The 24,481-nt window shown below is 44.5% G+C and overlaps 1 long non-coding RNA gene across 1 annotated transcript; it reads left to right on the forward strand.

Annotated features, from left to right (window-relative positions):
- The first annotated feature begins 783 nt into the window (after positions 1 to 783).
- LOC139557242 (uncharacterized) lies at positions 784 to 23,969 on the forward strand. Its single transcript, XR_011671353.1, has 2 exons — positions 784 to 1,832; positions 23,361 to 23,969. It is a non-coding gene; the product is annotated as an uncharacterized lncRNA (long non-coding RNA).
- Positions 23,970 to 24,481: the final 512 nt, after the last annotated feature.

The raw sequence follows: 24,481 nt of genomic DNA on the forward strand, positions 1-24,481 counted from the left end.
GGTCTGAGAGAGAACACACTGCATCCGCTCAGAAACACTCTTGTGATCATAGAAACTATGAACAGATTGCAATGCCATATACACACTAACGTAAACAGGTTTGATCAAAAAAAAATCATGCACCTATACACACAGACACACGCACACTGCTCATATCATGTCAGGGTCTTATCCCCCAGCTCCTCTCTCTCTCTCCCTAAGCGTAGCCACTCCTGTCCATACCTAGCAGAGGCCCATAGTGCCACCTAATCTGCAGTGGGCCAGGGCTACAGGGCTGGGACTGGGGGGACAGGGCAGTGGGTGGACGGCCGCACACCTCTTTATTTGGGCCCGCTAAAAATATCCAGGGAGATTGGGCAGGATACAGGGGGCTGGGTGCAGGGGCTTGGGAAAGGTGGAGTGGCTGGAAAGGTCTAGTGTGGTGTATGGTGGGCTGGGATGGGCTGGGGTAGGATGGCTCTGGAACGCCAGAGTGAGGAGTCAAGGGTGATGACAGTAAGAGAACAGAAAAGGAAAAGAGGAGGGGGAGTGGAGGAGGACAGGGTAGAGTAGTCAATCGACAGAGAGATGGATTGGAACAGCCTCCCCCCAGCCATTCCACCCTGTACATCCCACTCACCCACCCCCTTTTGTCGGGACGCTCAGCACTTGACAGGCTATTTTTTGCCACGCTTCACTAAATAAGGCCAGGCAGCGTCGGGGTGCAGGCGGGCCGGTCAGGGGGGCGCATGTCTGCTGTTCCTACCTGGGTATATAAGCCCCTGGACGGTGGGGGGTTACTCTGATCACGCTGCCCTTCCGTTCTCTCCCAGAGTTTGTCCGTCTCGATCTGAAGTCCACCTTTCCACTTTTCATTTCAAAATCAATGCTTATGTCTTCATCCACTCCTCCAGAGCATCGTCAGCTGACAGGGTATTGCTTTAGAAATGTTTTGCTTACTTTCTCTCTTCTCAACCCTTTTGCTTCTGAAGTCTCCCTGTGATGGGATCGACACATTCATTTTTTTGTATCCGTACTTTGGAGGTTGATACAGGCCCTGCGTTGCGGTGACCTCAGGATGTGTGGCGCTGTGGAATATGGGGGGTCAGTGTCGAGAAGGAGATGTGGGGAAATGACGGACAGCTGAGAGGTTAGAAAGGAAAATGTAATCTCTTCAATGCGCCGTTGAGGCAAAACATAGACTCTTTCTTTCTTTCTGTCTTTCTGTCTTTTTTTCTTTCTTTCTTTCTTTCTTTCTTTCTTTCTTTCTTTCTTTCTTTCTTTCTTTCTTTCTTTCTTTCTTTCTTGCACTTATCCTGTCATCTATTGTGTCTCCTCTGCTTTCCTCACTCACTCTCTGGCGCTCTCTCACTCACTCAGTCAGTCTTTCTCTTTCTCTCTCCCTTCCTCTGTCCCTCTTCTCAATTTGTCCTTCAGCTCTGTCAGCGCACAGTCCACATTCTCTGATCCTTCTATTGCAGTTTCATTAAGCTTCCTCAGTCAAACGTTGCATGGTTAGGTGGGGAGGGATGGGCAGCCGTGAGTTTGACGCATTTGAACACCACATCATCAGGTTATAAAAAAAATCCTCTTATAAGAAAGGTTCAAGTCTTTTGATTTTATATAGGGCTTTTTCTTAGTACCTGCCATTGGTTCTTTTTGGTATTTTTTTCCTCCTCTCATCCTCTTCCTCCCATCCGGTGTGAGAAAAGCAGCATCTCCCATGACCCTCCTCTCCTCTCTGCATCCCTAAACTCTCCGTCGCTGATTCAGCTCCCAGGAAACAGACAGACACTCTGCCTGCAGCAGCCACACCGCACGGGCCGCCGCCCCGCCAGATCACCCTCATACCGGTACGTGCTCTATGTGTGTGTGTGCATTCAACATACTGTATGCGTATGTCTATACTGTCTCTGTCTGTACATGCGTAATGTGTATGCATGTGTGGGTGCATTCTGTGTCAGTCTGACAGCTCGGCTGTCTTCTCAGTGCAGTTGTTTCTGACTGTTGCTCCGACAGGGCACGGAGCGCTGAGCTGCTGTCCATTCCATCGTCCTCCTCTTGTCAAAGTTGCTTTAGTGTTATAGCAGAAAGGGTATAGCTGTAATGTGTGAACCCCAGTGGATGACTGCCATGCTTTCTTAAGAGAGTGGGGAAGAGGGAGTATTTTATATCTCTACAAGGTCGACGGTTATCTGAAACATTTTATATAAACTAGCATGCTTAATTATTTTTCCTTTAGTTCACTTATAGTGCATTCATTTACTTCACTGTGGTTGAATTTGTTCAAATTAGCTATCATTATTGCTGGGGGTTTTCTCTTCTTCTGAAGGACACCCATGCAGTTTGGAATTTATTTAATCAATTAAGTTAAACTTATTCACGCAATTATTTTCAATGGCTTTACTTTTTCTTGTTTTATCTAACATCCTAGCATTCACACTTCCACTGCAATAACTTCACTCTTTCCGCATCACAGCACATTAGGAGTCATTTCTTTACACGGTCACGGATACGACTGCTTGATGGACTACTTGTGACTATGTCTGTGGTTTGAAGGAGACAGGTGTGAGGTTTTAGCGGTTGAAAGTGGAATGATCCTGGCACTGCGGGGTTAAATGACACCAAGTGAATGTGAGCGAGGGCAGTCATGGGACCGGAATATCACAGCAGGCCCTAATGGACTATCTATAGACAGGACAGACGCATGTGTCACTCTCAGGAGAGGAGCGAGAGTAGGGAGAGATAGATAGAGAGAGAGGAGGAGAAGGCGGTGAAGATGGGAGCAAGGTTCCAATCTAGGCAGACGTGTGTTTGACTCGGCTGATTTTACTCTAAATCTAATGGTGCCAGAAACCAGATATCAGACACCAGATACCAGCAGGGGAATCAGTGGTGGTCAGCTGTCTGTCAAGCACCAGAGTGTGAGAGGTTCACAGTGACTCCTGGTCTGGTACTGAGGGAGATTGGGTGACCCAGGTGCTGCTGGAGAGACAGGCTGTTGCTGGTTGTGATACATATACAAGCAGCTGTTTGAAAGGATTCTGACCTGCTGACACTCTCTAAATGGGTTGGGTTCGAATCTCTACCTTGCCTTGTAGAACAAGATGCAGCTGTCCAACAAATATTCAATGAGGTTGATTTCAGGATTCATTTGAATACTTGGACAGATGGACCTGCTTCTGGGAGACCTTGTCCAGATGTTTAGGGGCTTGAATACACAACGCTCTTCCATTAATCTGTGTTTTGACTGGTGAGCCCTCTTCAACCCTGGCGGGAGGTGTAGTGGGAAGGGTTGAGACTGGGTTTAATGCCTGGTAATGGAGTGAATACAGGACATGGTGTGTGGATGGTGTAGGGATGTAGAAGCTGCCTTCCCTCTGTTACTATCCCAGTCCCAGGCGATAGTGATTTACACAAACCTGCCTTCCATGGTGGATGGTGGTGGGAACAGGGGAGGAAGAGAGGGATGGTGGTGGAAACAGGGGAGGAAGAGAGAGAAGGGGAAAGAAGCACAATGATTTATGATGGAGACTTTTAGTTTAATTACTGGGAGGGCTTGGCTGATGTATGCAGCAGTCCTGTAGAAGCACAGGTCCTGCCATGGAGAGACAGGAGCACGGAGACTCTGACAACACTGCGCAACCAGCACTTTCATACATACAGCAGATAACTGTATACAAATGCACATGCACACAGTATTTGTCTCTGGGGAATTCTATGCTTATGAGGTGAAGTACAGTGGATACATTATGCATGTGTGTGTAACACAATGTCAATGTAGGCTGCCCCTGTCTGTTTCTCTTTATCCTCCCCTCCTCCCCCTCCTCCTCCTCCTGCTCCTGCTCCTCCTGCTCCTCCTCCTCCTCCTCCTGCTCCTCCTCCTCACTCTCACGCCCATTGTCGCATTTGTGTCGCATATCCACTTACTTCTAAGAACATTGTAGATGGTGAGTTAACCCACTCACTATCGCTTCCTATTTATTTCTGTCAGTACGTTTCGCTCTCCAGATAGTTCCTGTTTAGCCACTTAGTGTGGAAGAGTTGATAAAGTTGTACACATATTTCATTACAACATTTTCCTTAAATTAACTAAGGTAAAATAATCTGCTGAATGAGACAGTGCATTCAAACTCCCTAAAACATTGCCCATAGCTTCCTACCATCCCAGGCTTCAGTCATCCATGTCATGTTAGGTGAATAGATAATGTCTTGTTCTCAGAGCCCCGTGATGCTCCTCCTCTGAGCGACCTCTAGGAGGGGGCTGTAATTATTTGTCATGGCTAATGGCCGCCGCTCACAAGTAAAGACGCTGGCAGTGTGGCCCCTGCCGTGGTGAAGGAGAGCATTGCATGTCGGGTCGTAAGTCACCCGCGGTGGCGGCTGCTGCTTGTTATGGCACCTCGTTTCCACCAGAAACAGCACAGGGACTTCCTTCCTTCTCTCTCTCCCTCTCTCTCTACCCTCTTGTCTTCTCATGTCTGTCACTGAATCAGGGTGTTTTCAAACATTCTGCACAGAGGCCAAACTGGTCTGTAGGGAAATTCAGGCAGAGCACTGGCTGTTCACTGTATCTGTGTGTGTGTCTGACTACACACACACACACACACACACACACACACACACACACACACACACACACACACACACACACACACACACACACACACACACACACACACACACACACACACACACACACACACACGCTCACACACGGGTTCATAAACACACATACACGCAAACGTGCACACACACACTTCTTCACCTACAGCCTCCCCGCCAATAGGATTACTTAACACCCCTCTCAGAGCCTTCATTAGAAGACTGACGTTAGCAGGGGTTCAATGTATTAAAAGCACAAGTCAGCCTTTGTGCATTTGCCTATAGATGGGTATTGATCTAAAGGGACAGGGGGGTGGAGGGCTTTTCGATCAGGGAGAGAAGCTAATGGGAGGGGGAAGGGGGGCTCAGGTGAATGGGGTTCTCAGGTGAAGGGCACTCTCTCACACACCCACACACACATGCGTACGTGCATGCACACGCAAACGCACACACACATTGTACTGAGACAGACACACAAAAAGCACACATTTTCACAAATGCGGAAAAATCACATACTTATACAGTAATGTGCATATATTCGGTAGTGTTCCCTAGAAATCCCTGAGTCTGCCCACCCAAAACCTGACCATAATAGCCTGCCATTCAATCTCATCACTGTCTGCTCATCCTGCCGGGACCACATTGTTACCGGAGCTTTAGAGATCAGAAAGAGAGACAGGCAGGGAGAGGCCGAGGGAAAGAGAGAGGAGGGGAGAGGCCGAGGGAAAGAGAGAGGAGGGGAGAGGCAGAGGGAAGGAGAGAGGAGGGGAGAGGCAGAGGGAAGGAGAGAGAAGGGGAGAGACAGAGGGAAGGAGAGAGGAGGGGAGAGGCAGAGGGAAAGAGAGAGAAGGGGGAGCACAGATACACAGATACAAAGGACAGGAGTGGGCAGTGTTAAGTATAGGCTCTATATCATAGAGAGAGAGAAAGTCATGGACGTGTGGCACTGAGAGAGAGAGAGAGAGGGGGAGGGGGCGTGAGAGAGCAGTACCTGAAAAGGTGTAGACCAGTGGGACAAGAGGAGTACTGCATTGGACTAAAAGTTTGTTGTTGGAGATAGAGAGAGAGAGAGGGGGGGGGGGGGGGGAGTGAGGGGAAATCGAGGGGGTTGTTAGAGAGAGTGAGGGCGAGAGTGTGTGTGTGGCTGTGTGTGAGAGAGCGAGCAAGAGAGACTGCAGAGGCAGCACCTGGGACACTGACTAAGAGGGAAGAAAAACAGGGGATGCACTTCCTCCTCATCTTCATTCTTTCTCTCCTTTATTGTTTCACTCCTCTTTGGTGCATTGGCCCGTCTGAAGCCGGGGAGACTACCTGACAGCTATCCGCTAGGTAAGCGCTAGATCTCCCTCTCTCTTCCTCCCCCTCTCTCCCCTTCTCTCTCCCTCTCTCTCTTTCTCCTCCGCTGCAGCTGCACCTCTAAGCGTGACACTCAAGGTGAATCGTGTGCCGTTCTGCGTAGCCTGTGTAAGAAACTGCTCCTTATGTCAAACTAGCACAAGTTGTACTCGGCAGACATTGCAACATTTATTTATGGCAATGCAGGTTTTTGTGAGAGAAAATTTTATTGAAAATCATGGTAATGTAAATATGAATTATTTCCTTATTGACATTAAAAATACAGTACAGCCGTATGGAAGTGGGGGATGATAAGACAGATGGTAGTTGATTATTTCTCCTTGCGATGGGACAGTTTGAGAGGTTTATCCGTGAAAAATGAGGTGTAAAATAGCACAAGGCGAAAGTCTTAATGGTGTGACCAGATAAGTAATAGAACCTCATAACGGGACAAAACGGTGGTGGCTGTGTTGTGTGAGTGCCTTTCCAATATCTCTAACACTGCTCATTTATTGATTGAACTGAAACAAGTAGATTTGTTCATGTACACCACGGACTGTCAGATTCACACGAATCAATGACTTTGGGATTTCAGTGTAGGGGTGGTGGAGAGGGGAGGCTATTCTTCTCTCCTACTGGGACCCTTGTGGTGGGGAAGGGGGGCCGTCATGCAGGTGGGGTCGGCCTGGGACCCCGATTCAACATTTTTGCTCCTCTGGCGAGAGAGGAGAGAAGGTGGAGCGAAACCAATGCGCCAAAAAGGACCATTACCTGCTTGGGCAACATACTTCTTTATATGCCCATATGAACAAGAGCAACTATGGAATGTAAAGAAGTATGTATCCCAGGTAGGGGACAAACGCAGCGCATTTGGACACAGACAAACCAGTCGAACAAGAAAAGGTTTAAATATGTAGAATTAACTAATTGACCAAGATTTAACATAATTGACTCAACAGAACCACGACCATTTATTACAGAGACCCCTGACCTTAGAAAGAGCCTGAATACTGTCTATATTTCACCTGTGTGTGTACATTCTGTTCGTGTGTGTGCTCTTGTTTTATGTTTTTATGTGCGTGTGTTCTTGTGTGTTCCTGTGTGTGTATCTGTGGATGTGTGTATCTGTGGATGTGTGTATCTGTGGGAGTATTTAAAGAGAAGGCATACGCAGTTTTCCGTTCCGTTCTGGTTCGGTCGAGTCCAATCCAACACGTACTGCAGAGAAGCATACAGGAGGAGCAGCGAATCAGTCAGCACTTTTCACCTGCTCTGAATAGATTTTAGGATATTATTCATCCCATTCATTTCTACCTTTCTAAAAAGAAACAGCTGTATGTCATACTTCAATGGTCACAGAATACTTTTTTGGCCCTTTGATTTTTTTAAAGGTTTTTTAAAAAAGGGATCAGAACTGGTTTGTGTGTTGGGCGATAGCAACTCACACAGACAGCAGTTTACAGTAAATGGTGCAGTGAACAAATGCTTACTAATGGATACCATGGGCTTCAGCAGCAGGCCAGAGAGAGGAAGGAGCTAAGACTGGGACTAAGACGCTGTAGCTCTAACACCAGATGATTGACTGTCTGTCTGATGATTGCGCATGGTCATAATGTCCGTCTGAGTTTGGCTGTAAGTAATTACACTGGTTTGGGCATAGTGGAGTCACTTGGCCTGGTTTGGAAGGACGGAAGAAACCTCTGCTTTTTTTTAATACTGTTACCTGTGTTTTGAGCCGGGTCTGTTCTTTAAGCCTGTTTTGGGTACAGTTACCGTGCAGAACCTTATCTGGGTGTAGTTATAATCATTTAGCTGATGATCACTCTTGCACAAAGCTACAGATACGAGTTGGTCAGAGATCTTTCAACTTCTAAAAGGACAGTAACCATTGCTGCCCCAAAGTGTTAGGAACCAGAGAGGTCACTGATTGCTCACTGGTCTGTACAGAGAGATACGTCTACCCAGCCTACAGAGACAATCTGGATCTGAAATGCATGAAACGACACATCAGAGGTGACCTGACTGCACGCTCTCTGAGAGGTCAGTGAGTGTAGAGGATGTGTGTGTGATGATGGGGTGGGCATGGTGTCTTTATTATGGCCTGCTGAAGGTGGATTTGTAAGGAACAGAGGGAAAGGTTGCCCTACAGACAGAGAATGATTTGAGGGAAGTGTCTGTATGGTCAGCGGTAGTATGGTCAGAGACAGAGAGGGGAGGGACAGACCGAGTGGGGGCTGGGAGCGAGAGAGAGAGAGAGAGAGAATGGCAAGCGAGGGAGAGATAGAGAAAGAGAGCGCTGGAGGGGGAGAGGTGCGGCGGCGGGAATAGCGGTGAGCAGGCGAGGCAGGGCTCGATTGATGATGGTGTTCCGGGCAGGGGGGTTAGGGGGGTATATTGTTCTGTCATTTGCCTGTGTCAGCAGGTGGAAGCGCTCATCAGGACATTAAATATGCAACAATGCTGACTGCGGCACCGTGCTGAGACAGCCAAAGCCAGCTGACTGGGGGGCCCACTAAACCAGCGCCGCCGCCTGACCCACACATCACAGCCTCCCGTCAACCTGCCTGCCTGCCTGGCTGGCTGTCCGAATGGACAACCCTGTCTGGGGCTCCACAAAGGGGAGGGCAATAGGATACAGTTAAGTGTAACATTGAAAATGATGACTGGAAATACAGTACTGACTGAAGAATGCGAGCTGGTATAATACAGGCCAAAGGTGTAATGTTATGTGGTGTAATTGTGTTACATACCAATATGGCCCAATATGTCAGTGTGGTGCTATGGTGTAAATGAGTATGGCGCGTTATGATAAGTAAAGTGGTGTATCTGGGTGTCAGGAAGAGGGGACTGGGGGGGGGGGGGGGGGGGTTTATTGTGTGGGAGCTTTAATCTGTTCGCAGTAGTGTCCTGTGCTGTGCTGTGCGAGGGTGTACACTACAGTACACTGCAGTTCAGTACACTATAGTACACTACACTACAGTTCAGTACACCATAGTACACTACACTACACTAGAGTACACTACAGTACACTACACTACATTGTGTGTGATATCATGTGAGTGTAAGAGTTTAGTGCAAGCCTAGCAGTGTACTGGGTAATGTACAGTCAGGTCAAAAAGTATTGGCACCTTTTATAAAATAAATAATACAAATACAGAGCTATATATATATATATATATATATATATATATATATAGTATGATTTTATATATCTATATATATAGTATGATTGAAACAATTGCTCAGATATATATTTTTTGAACAATGTGTCAAGATTATTGGCACTTCTGTTTTCAATACTTAGTATTTGTACTATTTATTTTACACAGTCTCTTTCGCTCATCTTTTTGAAGGGTGCCAATCATTTGGGACTTGACTGTATGTGTCTCCTCGCCTCAACACAAAGACACAGACAGGACAACTCTATTGTACTGTATATTACTCTATTGTACTGTATATTACTCTATTGTACTGTATATTACTCTATAGTTCCAGAACTATAGCTCAAACAGAACAACTATCTATCTGTAGGCTGGAAAACAACTTCAAGTCCTCAGGTTACAGGGGAATGCCTACTATTGACATCACAAACAAACACTCTATCAATTTGGTTGTTATTTGTTATATCGTTCTCAGTGTATATTTTTCCGTAATGTACACATTATCTAGGGCTGGACTTTCTATAGTGAGATCATGGACATTGATATTCTATTGCTCCTAGCACCAGTGCAGCAGTCTTGTCTATGTGGCAGATTTAAGAGGGAGAGGCCACGACCTATCCCAAAATGCATTGCCACTAACGACCCTCAATCAGTCAATAAAATGTTAATTGATAAGATATCCTCGGCGATAAAGCTAAAACAGAGTATTCCAGAATGACTCGGAGAAAGACTGCACATTGTCTCTGAATATACGAACAATCCGAAATGTGGCTACCTTGTGACAACAAAGTAGCAAAAGAGTAATGGCGAAAGACATACAGTACTTCAAACAGTCCTGAAAAAAATATGCTTAGTTAATTACTCAATTACCATAGTGCTGAACCTTGTGACCTCTCCATAATTTATTTACATCTTTGAAAAGTCAATTAGTCAATCGGCCATTACACGGCTGTTGACGAGAGACTGCGGGACGTCTGATCTGATCTAAGCACAATCAAAGTATTGATCAGCGAGAAGACACAGGCTGCATCTAAGAAAATTAATATGAAGATTTTTCACGCAGGTGCAATTACAATATTACTCAAACGAAGCTCTATTAAAACACCCAGCGTGAATCCTCTTATGTGGGCCATCCATACCATCCAGTTGTATCCTGGCAGGGTCAGGTGCTCAGGCCTCTCTGTTGCTCCAGACTAGCCCCTCGTTTCCCCTCCCCATTCCCCGGGCCGTGCCCATCGGCCTGAACACTAGAACAGGGATCAATGCTGAAAGAGGTTTGTTTCAATCAATTAAACAGACAAGTGCCTGCATTAATTTCCAATAACCCCATCCAAACCCTGCACAACTCTCTTTGTCTGCAGAAACACAGGAACTGTAGAATAGTCCAGGCGCTCTCCATTTTACATGGATACATAATGAATAACTGCATCGCTAAAATCACAGCTGGACTCCACAGCGTAAATTATTTTAAATCATAAAAACATTTTTTTTCTCGAAGTACAATTTAGGCTGACATTTTCATTGTGTTTTTGTAATAATTAATGCAACATGGAACAAATCAAATGGAACAATGTGGATAGAAAACCGTTTTACTGATTATAATTGCGATAGGCTATAGTTTTGCATGTTTATGTGAAGAAGGTCTACACAGCATTATCATAGAAGCGTATAGTCCAAATCCCCAGAATTGCCAGCTGCTTGAACTGATGTTCAGTCCAGACCCTGGCCATTAGTTCACAATATGAACTGGCCATGCTTACTGGAAATTAACACGTGGGCTAATTTAAATTCAGCGGAGCTGTAAAGGAGGAGGAAGTAATTAAAGGAACAAGGGCACTCTGATGGAAGCATCCTCTTGTCAATGTCGGCCGCGAAAATGTCTACTGCTCTACTGTTTCCTCGCCACACACACACACACCAACGCGCAAACACACACACACACACATATGCGCACACAAGTGTATGCGCACACACGCACGCACACACATTTGTGCGCCAGAACAATTACTACATTGCAGAGGTTTATAGTTGTCGTAATATTATCGTTACACAGATCCTCTGTTTATAAGGTCATAACATTTATAGCTTATGCTGTAATAATATGGTAATTATAGATGGGAAAGAATGACTATATTTTATCATAATGATAACCCAAGGTAACTAGGATTATACAATTGCAAATTAAATGTTTCCCAAAAGTCATTATGTTCCAGAACTGACTTTACTTGATATTTTAACTTCAAACAATGTTTTGTTATGAAGTGTCAAAATAAATGATGACACGGTCATATGCTAGGTCTTTTTCTCATTCATAAACCTCACCATCCTCTGCAACATAGGGCTATGTAAAATAGCACTGCCAAAGGGGAATAGTATTTCTCAGAGGCAATATAAGATTCAACAATGTGCCTGGACACCTTTATTATACTATCTATGGTTGTAACAAAATAGAGCCAGAACATAACCAGAACATAGCCAGAACATAGCCAGAACATAGCCAGAACATTGCCAGAATAAAACGTAAGAATATAAATGAATGGCAAAAGCAGGACAAGGGCAACCTAACCTACTTCAAGCGGAACCTAGCACAGTTGTGTTTGAGTGTATGTACACTTTCACTTAGTGTTTGCTTGTTCTTGTGATTGTGTGTTTCAGGATATGTGTGTGCAACTGTACGCGCACATGCTTGTGCACGCATGATGTGTGTGGGTTTTCTATGTGTGTGTGTGGCCTAGCGTATCGTCCTGCTGGTCCCCTATAAGCGGGGTGTAATTGGGAGCAGCAGCAGTGTGTGTAGCGCTGCAGACAGGGTGTCAGGCCAGCTGTGGAGCAAGAGAAGAGGAGGAGAGGAGGAGTGGCAGGTGAGAGGAGGAGACACGGCGGGCACAGAGGAGGACCGGAGTAGCAAGTATCCCAGATTAAACAATGCTTTAAGTGAACATACATCTCAGGGTGAGAGGAGTGCGACGCCAGGGAGAGTTAGCGTTACACTGCCACAGCAAGCTGGAACAGCTAAGAACTGGGACTGCTGGAGAGAAACAGTGAAAGAGAGAAACGGGAGAAAGAAGGTAGAAAGAGAGCAGGGAGAGGAGAGGAAGAGAGGGAATTGGAGAGGGACGGGTGAAAATGTAAAAGATGGGGATGAGAGAGAAGGAGGAAACGAGTGAACAAGAGAGGAGAGGGAGTTGGAAAGAAGCCAGGGCAGTGTGTGAGAGAGAGAGAGCCAGCGGACTGAAAATGAGTCCCTAAAACACATAAAGAGTTATGTCTTCTGAGCTGTTCCAGCAGCCGCTGGGTGGTTTGAAATAATTGCTCCTCTTTTCGCGAGAAAACTATTACAATGTCATGGTCAGATTATTATCTGTAATGGTAGGAATGTAAAGTGGTAGAATGTGCATGGGCTCAGTGCTATTAGCAGCAGCAGCAGTAGTAACAGTGGGCGTAGTATTAACATGAGTGGGAAGGAGAGCAGTTTGAGTTATTTGCATGATTACTGTCCGGACCCTACTGATCTGCCTGTGGCCTGCTGGCCAGCCGGACAGACAGACAGCCAGGCTGAGGGGCTCATTAGTGGGGAAATACAGAGATTGTGTGGCTCTGTAATGGGAGCAATAGGGAACACCGGTCTAGAGCAGAGCCGAGCAGCAAGCCAAGTGCCCAAGGTCCCTGAAGGACACTTGAAGGTAAGGGGAAGGACTGTAGGGTAGGAGAGAAACCAGAGAGCAGAGCTAGGAGGAATAGAGGGGAAAACATGAACTCACACAGGATGGGTTAAATTAGAGACCCTCGAGAGTACTGCAGTGGTGCATGTGCCAATACAAATCTTGGGATAATGTGTATTTGTGTTTGCTTCAATTATGTATATTGTGGGTGAAGGTTTATAAAGTTAGGTCACCCACAGACTTTTTTTTGTGGAACGTTTGAGAACCAAACCTATAATTCAATCAAATATTTTTCAGTTACACTCAAACAGATTGAAAGTTGTTGGTCTTGATCTGTCAATACGTAGCTAACGCAACATCGGACTTAATCTTCTCCCCTCATTTATACGCATACCTTACCTCGATAAGAACTATTCTCAAGTGTCTGACTTCTTTCTTCGCCTTATCATGCAGTACTCTGTCTCAAGGCAACCCAGAATTGCTGATTTGAATCACCTTGCCTCCCCTCTCTCTTATGTACAGCGTTAGAAGACAAGGGGAGATTAAATGAAATAGATTCAAATCTATTCGATGGCCTTAACTGGGTTCATCCTCTATTGCCTTTTGTTTCTGGGTGACACCAGTTAAACACAGCACATTTAATACAACCTCTTTCTCTTTAGAGAGACGTGCAGGGGACTGTTGGGCTGACAAAGGGCTGTCCGACTCTCACAACAGAGAGCGTGTCAGCCAGCATATTCTTCCGCCTGAGCTCCTTTCTGAGTTTAACTGCATTGGATTTTTGTTTGGCGGCAGAGTGTATATCAAGCACTGCTTTGTGAGCCTGCCGGTGATGGTGATGAAAGCATGGCTAAAATATCTAAGTGGTCGTACTTCGTTAAGGGAGGGGTGGGAGCGATGGTGGGAGAGGTGAGGGGGGGGGGGCTGGAGGGGGCAGTAGGATCGTGTATGTGGTAAGAATCAGTCTGCATAAGGTAAGCATAGGGAGAGAGGGAGAGGGAGAGGGAGAGAGAGAGAGAGATGTGAAGATGGGTCTGCTCTGCTGCAGTTTGGCAGCCAGTTGTAATGCGTATATATGACATCATTCTCTGACAAAGTGTGAGAACGTCATCAAATCAAAGGTGGTTTTCTGTTAAATGTAGAGTACAGACGTCTGATGCTTTTACGGAATTCCAGTAGTCCTTCACCTCCACATTCATTTTTTTTATGTCACTGCCATGTCTGTCTCTCTCTGGCTTTCTCTCTTTGTGCTGGTGAGTTAAGAGCCTGACCCGGGTACTGCTATCATGGTTATTAGGAGTTGAGTGGATCCATTACTTCCTCTGCTCTGCTGTGTCTGAGTGGCAAGGGGAAAGGCAGCCTTCCGCTGGGGTTAACCAGGGCGAGTCCCAGACCCGGCCATCGTCCCGGCCTCAGAACAGCGGTGACGACGCAGCCCGAGATTTGCCTTTAACGGCACCGTCTGTCCCTCTCCCTGAGCCGTAAATAATTTTACTGCAAGAAAAATGGTGCAGGTTAAAATCAGCCGCGCCGCAAAAGAGAGGCTCAGCACTCATCTCAGACTGTCAAGGCCAACAAGACAAATGGCGTGTCCAAGAGTAAACTGCTTTTAAGCAAATATATAGCCCAATAACTGCATGTACTTTATTTTTGTTGTTTTTAAGCGTCTTTGAGATTATCTGTATGATGAAAAGCTCTAAGTAAAATAAATATTTTTTATTTATTTTTTAAGCAGCATTACATTGACCCTAGCAGGCTTAAAATAAATGCCTGAAACTAGATCCCCTACATACTGGTCTTGACGAGAAGGAAAACAACTGGAGGGGGAGGTTCTCTTCTGCACTGTTCAACCAATCCAGTAAATGTGGAGGAGGAGTTAAGATGGAGCGTCATCTTGTTAACTTAACTAAGCGGTAGTCACATCGAAGGCTTTCTCTCCATTTCGGTTGCAGAGGCTACATTGACCCAGAACTGAGAGGCTTTTTAAGTCCCAACCCAGTCACACACAGGATGCGCAGGAGAAGAGAAATAATCAAACCCAATTTACATCTGGTGGCTCTATGCAAAGACACACAGAAAGAGATAAAGAGGGCAAGGAAATAATTAAATATATCATCTAAATTGCTATTGATTCTTTAAAGGGTGTCGCCGTTAGATTAAAAGGTTAAGAAATAAAACCGCTTTGAGGATTAAATCATTCCGATGTAAAATCAAGACTGAGGAATTAAACAAGGCGATAATCACAGAGTATCCCTCTCACAGAGTAGAGCTTTAATTATGTCATATAAAGTCGTTAGACACAGTCAGGAAAGGATTCTGCGTATCAACAAACTATGGAACAATATAGAACATGTCTGTTGTGTAAACTAGGCCTACGGAGTGTAAACTATACAGTACAGACACAAGGTCAGTCAGGTTTTCTGTCATTTTTTATCTTTGTGAGGGAAGAGAAGCCGGCCGGCCTGGGAGGATAAAGGATCCTGTTACAATACCGACTCCTTCCCTGATCAACCAATCAGGAAAGGGAATAGTGCTGAGTCAGGGCCCGGGTGCTGCTCTGCTCACGTCCGAATGCAGGGGAGAGGAGCCAGCACACCACCGCACTGCACTGCAGCAGCACTCCCACCTCTCTCTCCCCTGACACCAGGGGACCTCAGCTGGGGAGACCACCAAACTACTAACCCTAGGCTTCAATAGCTGGGTAGGCCTTGGGCTCAACCCTCGCTCTAAGAACAGGGAACTGTGACCACATCTAGTCATTCCAATAGTCCCTATCCTCCAGTGTACATTCTTAGAAAAAAAGGGTTCCAAAAGGGTTCTGCATCTGTCCCCATAGGAGAACCCTTTTTGGTTCCATGTAGAACCGTTTTTGGTTCCAGGTAGAACTATTTTGGGTTCTACATGGAACCCAAAAGGGTTCTACCTGGAAACAAAATAGGTTAGTACAAGAGTTCGGCTATGGGGACAGCCGAAGAACCCTTTCTGGTTCTAGAAAGCACCATTTTTTCTAAGAGTGTAGTGTTGCTCACACACAACACAACACATCCCCAATTCTTCCGTTTAAGTAGATAATTAGTAGAAGTAAATAAAGGCTGTGTAGATAAAGTTTACGGTCTGAGCAGAGGTCAAGCGGTTTCATTACTGGGAGTGAATTAGCCTCATTAACCAGAGGACTGATTGACATCTTCCACAGAACCTGCTGTCACGGGCCTTCCATTAACAATGACTGGGGCACAGCACAGTGTACCACAGTGTACAACACTGACATGGACCAGCGGAAAAAAACATACGGTCACACTCACATCTCGCGTTTCTGCTGAGCTGTCTCCCACAGTCTCTACCTCTAGGGTAGTGAACTCATACCTTTTTTTGTGTGGATGAATGGATGATTGCCATGATTTTACATGAGTGATTTTTTTCTGTCACAAGGTACTGTTGATATTTTATACTGCTGTACATCTGTGAGTTTGTGTTACTTGTGTTTGGCTGGTCCAGACCGGCATCCCCAAGGCCCCGCTCTGTTCAATGGCAGAGGTGTAAAGTACTAAAGTAAAAATACTTTAAACTACTACTTAAGTAGTTTTTGGGGGTATCTGTACTTTACTTTACTATATATATTGTTGACAACATTTACTTTTATTCCACTACATTCATAAAGAAAATATGTACTGTTTACACAATACATTTTCCCTGACACCCAAAAGTACTAATTACAGTTTGACCTCTTAGCAGGACAGGAAAATGGTCCAATTCACACACTTATCAAGAGAACATCCGTGGTCATGCCTACTTCCTCTGATCTGATACTTAAGTATATTTAAAACCAAATACTTTTAGACATTAATATTTTAATGGGTGACTTTCATTTAATTTTCTATTACAGAAGTAGGCCGTCAGTATAAATAAGAATATGTTCTTAACTGACTTGCCTAGTTATATAAAGGTTACATAAAATAAAATAAATAAAATAAATTACAATTGGTCACTGAATCTGTGGTGGCACTAGAGGGCAGAGAGTAAGAGCAGCACGGGGCCTTGCACAATGTGGATGTGACAGGAAGTGATGCATTTTGATGGTCCCCAGCCCTTTGGCCCACCAGCCCTCCAGACCAGAGGGGAGGGAAGGGAGAGGTGTAGTGTCATTCAACAGGCCAGCTGCCTGAGAACCACTCAGAGCTCACTTGTCCAGATAAGGAGAGAGAGAAAGCCGAGTGAAATGGTTGACGGGAACAGAGGGGCAGAGAGAGAGAGAGAGAGAGAGAGAGAGAGAGAGAGCGAGAGAGGAGTGATAAAGAGAGACCAAGAGAGCAAGAGCACAAGAGAGAGTGACGGACAGACCATTCTGTGCATCTGAAATAAAAGTGAAGATAATATTGAAGCAAAGTGACAGGCTGTGCAGTGGGACAGGGTTCAGAGTGTCAGACCCTCTTTAGGGCTATACATAGTCTCATCAGCAGTTGCCCCTTACACCACCTGTACACAGTTCCCTCCTACCCCTCCCTACCCTTCCCTCCAGGGTCCAGCTGTCCCAAACCCTGATCCCTCCTTCCCATCTCCAATATAAGGGCAGGAATGCAGGGCCGAGCAGGTTCCCAGAATAGACACAAGCATCCAGTCTGACTAAAAGCAGCCAGACTGATAGAGGGCACACCGCACGCACGCACGCACGCACGCACGCACGCACGCACGCACGCACGCACGCACGCACGCACGCACGCACGCACGCACACACACACACACACACACACACACACACACACACACACACACACACACACACACACACACACACACACACACACACACACACACACACACACACACACTCTCCCCCTGATTCCTCACAAAAGTATGCATATAGGCGCTGCATACGCACACGTACAGTACAGTTGCCTACACACACACACCCATACGTCTCAAGACCAGCACGCCTTCTAAGCCTGTCTATTTGCGTGTTACAATTTGCATTTGAGTAGAGGAGGTGTTGAGAGGTGAGCATTTGGCTCGACTACTAATTACAATTTATGCCTGGAGAATATGACACCTCTAATATCATCACTTTACTGTCCACTTTCTAAGGAACAGCCAAAGGACATCACCCGGCTGCCACACAATCAATCAATCTCATCACCTTTACCTGGAGAAGTACAGATGACTTTATAAATACCTGTCTATATGAGCTAAACGGATGTGTGTTTTTAAGGGGGAAAACATATGGAGGGAAAGATTTTAACGAGAAGCAGGAAAGTGTAACAGAGGGATTGTGTCTCTAATCTATAGAAAGCCCTTGTGTGAAAAGGATTTCATGCAAAGCAATTTTCTCCTCTTAACTCAAGTACACCCAGAATACACTCCCTTGGTCGAAATCACACCCACGCACACGCACACACACACACACACACACACACACACACACACACACACACACACACACACACACACACACACACACACACACACACACACACACACACACACACACACACACACACACACACACATACCTCACAAATGACAGGCTACTTTGACACTGACAAACTGAGTATCTGAGATCAATAAAAACGACCTTGTCTTCAATCCATCAATAGCCTAGACCTAGGTGTGTGGAGACACACAAATTGTACAATATGAGTCGGAAAATATAGTCCTAAAAAGCTTTCCAGTTTCACTGACTCACCACCCAATGATGCTCAGCTCACTCACCTGCGATGGCCGATGCGCTCGTACCAAAAGCTTCTCTCTCTCTTGTTGTATTTGGTAAAACAACGCTGTTCGCTCATTAGGCCTATTTGGAAGTTGATAACTTGGTAGCCTACAGACAGATTAGTCTTCTATTTTCAGCAAGATCCATTTGATTGCCAACCTGTATTTTTCCCGCGATTGTATTTGAAATATTGCGAAAGGTCTGTTTTGGCTGCTTGCTGTTCATTGACAGATTTTCCGCGCGTAGGCATGCCTCGTGATTGGGCTACACACAGCTAGGCAAACAAATAAATAATATAATAATATTGATCATCTGTGCCTAAATTATAGGCCTACTCCTTGTGTAGTATTCGAAATTATTTCCTTTATTTCAACAACAAAAAAGAGAGCAGTAATTCTATAACTTTGGCAAATATATTTCAATTTATCAGGGGTGCTGCGATTCAGGGCAGTCATTCATTTTGATTCCGGTCTGAGTACGACACCTGATTCAGATCCGATTCAATCAGTTCCGGCCCCCGGAAGAGGGCCGCTTCTGGGCCGATTCCTCATTGCTAGCTGGGGCGGCACCTCCAGACTCCTTCGCGCGGGTATGATTCTATAAGAAAATAAATGATGAAGTGCAACGCTGGAGAGATGAGAGTTGTAAACTCATGTCTATCAGAGTAGAGAGAGAGAGATATCACAGAAAGTGAATCTCATTCTAGTTCTGTGCGATATACTGGCGCGCTTATCTCTCTCACCACAGCAATGGCCACGCGTTAGTCTATATAGGCTACAATGTTGCGCAAATCATAAACCCGGGCCTGCCCAACACGAATCAATTATCAGGCACGTTTCCACTTTACGTTGTTTAGAGGGCAGCCAGGAGAATTACAGAGGAGTCAACTTGAATTAGCCTAACTCTGATTGCTTTTATTATCATTTTTACATCACAAACAGTGACAATTATTTTTCATGCCACGAGAGGTACCGGATCCTGGAAAATGGATTCCTTAACGAAACACTCCAAAACAGAGTTGCAGGGATACCGCTCAAATTAAGCACTGCTAGTATCCCTCGATCATGTTTAGTACTTACTATAGAATGTTGTAGTATACTGTAGAATACTACAGTAAATACTACAGTATTACCTGCAAAAAAAAGCACTGTAGTAAATACTACAGTAATATCCGAAAAAACACTCCAGTTGCCAAAAATACTACACTTTTTTTAACATTCCCCCACCTCCTATCTCAATTTGTGCCACACAAATTGACAAATAAAAAAAAAGAAGACAAATCTACATGCCAAGTGTAGACCATATTGTATTCCCTAAAGGGCAGAAGTGCTACCTAACTACAGATTATGGAAAATATGCTATTTTAGTATTTCTCCGGTAGGTTTCCTGAAGGAGAAAGCCTCCATTTCTATGTCAAAGACAATCAAACAAAAACACTATAGTAAATATTACAGTAATGTCTTCAAAAACACGACAGTAAATACTACAGTATAGTACAGTCCACTAAAAACACTACGTTAATTAGTATAGTAAAGTTAGAAAAAACACTACAGTGAATACTATAGTATTTAACCATAGTTATTTTACTACATTATTGAACTGTAAATACAACAGTAAACTATATTGTACTACAGGAAAAACTAATTTGGTCCGCAAAAACAGTACAGTGAATACTATAGTAAAGTCAGCAAAAACACTACAGTGAATATAGTATTAATAGTATTTATACCATAGTATACAATAGTAGTTTTTTATGTGGGCACATTCTGCAGTGCTGTACGGTGCGGTAGAGATATAACAAAAGCAACTCGGGGACAGGTAGAATTCAGGTCATACCTCAGTGTCCTTCCCCGTGTGTTACTCCTCTCCTCAGTTGTCACTAGTTACTACAGCCACAAAGTCATAAACACACATATTTAAACAATTTATCTTCTTAAAATGTGATTTTAAACCTAACCCTAACCCTAACCACACTGCAAACCTTATGTCGAACCCTAACCTTAACTTAAGACCAAAAATCACATTTTTGTTTTAATTCATTTTTACCATATAGCCACTTTTGACTTTGTGTTTGTGCTATCTAGTGGAAACTCCTGCTCCTCTCCTCTTCTCCTCTCTCCTCTTCTCCTCTCCTCTCTTCTCCTCTCCCAGCCAAGGAAGTGTCTCCCTCATCAATTCACCGGGCTCTCAGGTGACAAGTTTGTGTTGCTCTTTAGCTCGCCCGCCTGTTTTTTAATCATTCCATTTTTTATTTGAGTTGTGTGTTGCAGTTCGTGTCGCTGTTGTTATCTTCACGTGGGGACAGCTGGGGAACAGTGTTGACATCTTAATCGGCCTGTTAAAGTCCTGTTCTGCCGAAGCCTAACCAAGCCCTGGTAGCAATAGGTGCAGTATATGTTGTAGTCACATTCACATCCGGGTTAGCACTTTGAGGTGTCAGTGAGTTACAGTGCGACAAGGTGTACCACTTTGTTCAGCATTTATCATGAAATTATTTAGATGTTACTTCCTGGTTTTGAACGTGACCTGGTTTTGAACGTTAGAGGTCATATCTGAGGATGTAGAGTAACTACTGATGTTGGTGATACTGGGATAGGAGCCACAGCTGTGTGTATGTGTGAGTCTGAATGTGACTATGTGTATTCATGCATGCATGTTAATACTTATATATGAGTGTGCATCCCATACTATGTCCGCAAGATACTGTACCTACATATCTCCCTGTGGACAAGCATCCGAGAGAAAGGGAGAGAAGGAGTGGGAAGATTTAAAGGCTGCATTTAGACAGGCAGCCCAATTCTGATATTTGTTCCACTACTTGGTCTTTTGACCAATCACATCAGATCTTTTCGCATCAGCTCTTTTTCAGAGCTGATCTGATTGGTCAAAAGACCAATTAGTGAAAAAAGATCAAAACTAGGCTGTCTGTCTAAATGTAGCCTTAGAAACACACATTGGGGAGACTGAGCAGTATGCTGAACAGTATGCTGCATTTGTAGCTACATTGGCTTTCTGATGAGGTGAGAGATAGACTAGGGCTTGGTGAAGTGGTCAAGGTATAAGGAGGAAAGATGTCAAGAGGAATGATAGTACAGGACTAAATATCATGATAATGTTATCCTCCGAAACTTGGTCATTAAAAACACTTTTACTATCAATGGCTCGTTTTGTGGAGCCAGGAGTCTGTTGCGGGTGTGAAGTGGTTTACTTCCTAATAGATAAATGATCAGCTAAAGCTAATTGAACAAGGATATGAGTGAGTTGCACCAAAGGCAAGCAGCACACAGTTAGCGGGTGGCTGAGTACACTGTGGCTGGTTATACACTGAGGGCCAACATCGCCCTGAAGGAGAAATGATAGATCACACAATAAAGAAATGAAGGTACAAAAGATGTGGTAGTTAGGGAGGGAGAGGTAGACATAGAGAACAAGAAAGTAGACACAAGAAAGGATGGAGATGGAGGGAGAAGGAGTAAATGTGAGAGAGCGAGAGAGAGATAGAGGAGGGAGAGAGAGCGGGGATATGGGGAGAGAGAGGGAGGGGAGAGTGAGGAAGAGAAGGGGAGAAAGTTGTGGAGAGAACGAGGGGAGAGGGAAACAGAGAGAAAGAGAGGGGGATTGAGAGAGATGCTCTGTAGAGGTCAATGGGAGTTAATTCTTGAGGTGTTGAATCCTGGAGGTTCATTAGCAGTATTGACAGACCTGTGATAAATGAATTGTTTTCTCAAGTTTGTCTGCAGTTTATATTTACTCACCTCCTGTTTTCTCTTACATGCTAAAAAAAGTGAGGGTTCCTCAAAGGTTCTATGTGGAACCCTACTGACCAAAATAACTATTTGAGCCCTTCAATTGTTCTTTGCAGTTTAAAAAGGGTTCTTTCCTCTTTTAGTGATAATTATTAGAATATTTTGGTGCGTGGTGTGCTCACAGCTCTTTTTGTGCAACCGTGAGTGAGGGTCATGTGGTCTTGTGTCAATTGAGAAAGATTGACTAAGTCAGTAGTTTTCAATTCTCTCCTCAGGGTCCCCAAGCTGTTACAGAGCTAGCACACCTGATTCAACTATAATAAAACCTATAGAATTGTAACAATATAATATAGCTATTAAACCAGAAAAAAAAGAGTATGGTTCTACAAAGAACCTTTGAGATAAAGGTTCTTTATGTTCTTTATGAAACCATTCTCCATAAAGGTTCTAGAGGGAAAAAAAGGAATTTAAAAAATCATAAAAACCATAAAAATGGGATTTAACCCTAGCGCAACCCTTTTTGGTGCTATACCCCTGGGCACACGTTTTGGTTTTTGCCTTAGCACTACACAGCTGATTCAAATAACCAACTCATCATCAAGCTTTGATTATTTGAATCAGCTGTGTAGTGCTAGGGCTAAAACAAAAATGTGCACCAAGGGAGGCCCCAGGACCAACTCTTTTAATGGTTCTTTATAGATCCTTTGGAAACGGTTCTTTATAGCACCATAGAGGTTTCATTTAGAACCTTATTAGCATGGTTCTTATAGAACCTTAAAAAGAAAGTTTCCATATAGCACCAAAAAGGGTTCTGCTATGGTTACAATGGTTACAAGCCAAACAACCCTTATTTGGCACTTTACAGAAGCATTTGTTTTTTGTGTGTAGGGCCCCACTCCAATCTCCTTTGTTCTCTTCCTCCTCCTCACCTCCTCCTCCTCTCCTTTTCTCTGCTCTGTAACTGCCATAGTTATTTTCTCTGTTCCCTCCTACCCTCTTGTTACTCCATGCAGGCCTAGGAATTCATACAATGGCATCGTTTTCTCCAATATCAGTTCTTTGTCTGAGTGCTTTCTATGTGGATGTGCATTTGATCATAGAAATTCCACAACAACATGTGTCTGTCAATGAGCTCATCCTCTCCTCCTTTCTGTGACCTCTCATCCAGGACTCTGAAGCTGTCCCACCTCCTCAGACCATACTGTAGGACTTCACACCAAAAATGCTTTGCTAAAGCTGGTAAAATGGAACCAAATCAACTGTTCAATGGATTTGGTCCCCTTCAACCAGCTGTAGCTGTGCATTGATCACTCCGGATCACTGAAGAGTGGGACAAAGAATGGCTGACAGACACACCAAGACTCCATCTCTCACTGACCTGAGAACAGGGCTCACCAGAGGGAATCTGGCAGAGACACTGTGTCAGGAATGGACACACTGATCCAGGAGCAGAAAAGCCCAACTGAACCTTCAGACCACAACTGGGTAGGCTGCAAGTAGGAATGAATCTTTTGTACACCAGAAGGGATATAGATTTTTTTGCAATAAAAAATAGTCCAGGTAATTACTTATTTAGTGAGTCAGCGTTTTTGTCATAACTATGTATTGTAATGTTTTACAGTCGATGTTGTTGCTATCCTTTGTAACTGACTGTACTGGAAGGGAAAGGAGAAGGGGGATGTGGGGTTGGTAAATAAGTGAAGCAACGGTTGTCTCTCTCTCTTTGACTCTTAATGCAGACGTCTGATCAATAAAAACCCATCCTGAAGTCCATAAACTGCTGAAGTGGTCTTTACTTTTAAGTGTGATCTTACTGAGGAGTGTGGGGGGAGGAGAAAGAGGAGGGAGATAGTGGGGGAAAGGATACACTGGTGGTGGGGAACGTAGGGTATGAAAGAAAAGAGGGGAGAGGATTAGAAGAATGAACTAGATAGTTGATTACACTAATAGAAATAGGAGTCAAACACACCATAGAAACATGCTGAGAGGTTAAATATTGCTTCCCCAATTAAACACAGGAGCACGACCACAAGACATGACCTTGGAAAGGGAAAGGGGAAAGGAACGTGGTTACCACACGTCCACATCTACAGTACATATCAGACTAGCTACAAACACTCCTCTATAATTATTCACATAATCTGCCTCCATAGAGACCATCAGTATGTCTCTCTGTGTCGCTGTCTGTTACCGTGGTATGTTAACCTGTTGTCCCTGGTTAAAACCACTCCCACCCACCCTATCTCATCTTCGCCCCTCTCCTCTCCTCTATATCTCTGGGCCTGGAGG

Source organism: Salvelinus alpinus, chromosome 28 (assembly GCF_045679555.1).
Source record: "Salvelinus alpinus chromosome 28, SLU_Salpinus.1, whole genome shotgun sequence".
Lineage (NCBI taxonomy): Eukaryota > Metazoa > Chordata > Actinopteri > Salmoniformes > Salmonidae > Salvelinus > Salvelinus alpinus.